The sequence below is a fragment of the Mirounga leonina genome, unplaced genomic scaffold, assembly GCF_011800145.1.
Source record: "Mirounga leonina isolate KUSES-001 unplaced genomic scaffold, KU_Mleo_1.0 Mir_53, whole genome shotgun sequence".
NCBI lineage: Eukaryota > Metazoa > Chordata > Mammalia > Carnivora > Phocidae > Mirounga > Mirounga leonina.
This window is the reverse complement of record NW_023270807.1, coordinates 57893281-57895546: the sequence shown is the minus strand read 5'-3', so window position 1 is coordinate 57895546 and position 2266 is coordinate 57893281. Positions and strand designations below refer to the sequence as shown.

Here is a 2266-nt window from a genome sequence, read left to right as displayed (position 1 = left end):
AGGAAAGTCATGGAACTACTCCATGGACAGAGATAAGAAAGAAAAAGGGAAAGGAAGGAAGGCAGGAAAGAAAGGAAGGAAGGAAAGAAGGAAGGAATGAAGGAAGAAAGGAAGGAAGGAAGGAGGGAGGGAGGGAGGGAAGGAAGGAAGGATGGAAGGAAGGAAGGAAGGAAGGAAGGAAGGAAGGAAAGAGAGAGAGAGAGAGAGAGAGAAAGAAAGAAAGAAAGAAAGAACGAAAGAAAGAAAGAAAAAGAAAGGCCCACTAAGCAAATTTCAGAGGACAGTAGGAGACAAGAAAAAACTTGCTTTGTGATTGAACCTCCAATCACAACACTTCATTCCAGGCTGAGGAAGAGTTTGTAGCATTTAAAAGTATTTTTATTGGTGTGCCTGGGTGCTCAGTCAGTTAAGCATCTGCTTTCGGGGGGATCAAGCCCTCGCGTCTGGCTCCCTGCTGAGCAGGGAGTCTGCTTCTCTCTCTCCCTCTCCATCTGCCACTTCCTTTACTTGTGCTCTTTCTCTCTGTCAAATAAATAAATAAAATCTTTTAAAAAAGTATTTTTATTTGATGATCCAGTAGAAGTCACATGTAATATATCTTATCCTGATACATTTTGTCATAAAGTTCTTCAATAACTTTCTTTCTTTCTATCATGGTAATTTGTTTGTTTAGAATTTCCATCTTTCTAAATTCATTTTAAAAAATTTATACTTATAAATTATATTCATATTTTCATACAGAATCTCATATTCATTATGGTTTCTTATGACTCTAATTTCCTCCAAAGTTCTGGTTATTTCTTTATTCTTATTTATTGATTGGCTTAGCTAAATGTTATCTCTTTTATTGTCTTTTTTCTTTTTCTTTTTCAGGATTATGATGAGGCAATTTATTACCCCAGCATGTGTTCTAATGCTTCTTGTTGGCAACTGCCACCCGTCCAGTGAGTCTGTCCAGATCCCTCTGTCCCTGAGTTGTCAGTTTGCAGCCCCCACCCTGGTATTTTCCCACCACTTTCAGCCTCTCTAGGGGTTGGAGGACCCTGTGGGCCAGGCTCTTGGAGCCCCTGCTGAAGTGGCTGGTCAGAACCCCGTTTCTCGGACGTGCCCCGCAGGTCTTGGTCCCGGAGGCGTCCCTGGGAGGCGCTGCCCCAGAGGTCCCCGTGTGGTGCTCTGGAAGCAGCTCGTGCGTAGAACCAGTTTTCATCACAGCGAGCAAGCCCTTTGCGCTTGGCCAGTTTGACAGTGCCCACCCATTCAGGGAACCTCCAGCTTCCCAGACTTTTTGAGGAACTTCTGCCACAGCCCGGACGAGCTCCCGCGGCTTCGCGTCTTCTACAGAAACTCCACGCATCCTGCAGCCTCTGCGCTGCCCGCCAGGGGACCCTTGCCTTGTCTTCATTTCACGTTATTGATACCGTTGTTTTTAGTAAAGCAGCTCTTGAGTTTGTTTAGTTATGGCATTTTTTGTTATTCAGTTTTCAGTCTTTTTTGTCACTTCCTTTCTTCTGCTTTCATTTAACCAGTTCTTTCTTGTTTTTATAATATAGTTCGGTGTTTTGTTTTATCCTTACTGGTTTACTTATCCAGGTTCTTAAGTATATGTATTTTCTCTGAATACTATTTTAGCTGGATACAACTGGTTCTGCTAGGTAGAGATATAATTATTATTTTCTAAATATTCTTAATTTTTGGTTAGGAGCTCCTTCAATCATAAGTTTGTTGTTGTTTTTTAAAGATTTTTTTTTTTTTTTTTAAATTTTTAAAGAGAGAGAAAGAGAGCATGAGCAGGGGGAGGAACAGAGGGAGAAGCAGACTCTCTGCTGAGCAGGGAGCCCGAGGTGGGGTTCGATCCCAGGACCCTGGGATCATGACCTGAGCCAAAGGCAGTTGCTCAACCCACTGAACCACCCAGGTGCCCCCCCTTTTTTTTAACTGTTAATTTTTTTTTAATCAGTTCTTAATTTTCAGGGGACAGGATTTTTATTTTCTAGTTTTATTTACCTCTGAGCAGAAAATACTGCTTTTACTCTTTCTACTTTTAAATATTTGTTTAGTTTTTGATGTGCATGATATGTAGCCATTTTTCTAATGTACTATAAGCACCTTAAAAGAAGGTGTATGCTGTTTTCTTTAAAGAGTTTGATATTTATCTATTTATACCCAATTAAATATAACACTAATATTTAGTTCTATACCTCTCTTTATTTTTCACCCTTTAATTCATAATTTCCTGAGAAATAAATTAAAGCCTCCTTCTACCAAC

General features: G+C 40.3%; 1 pseudogene; it reads right to left on the bottom strand.

Annotated features, from left to right (window-relative positions):
* Positions 1-811: 811 nt before the first annotated feature.
* LOC118001488 lies at positions 812-1393 on the bottom strand (annotated as a pseudogene).
* Positions 1394-2266: the final 873 nt, after the last annotated feature.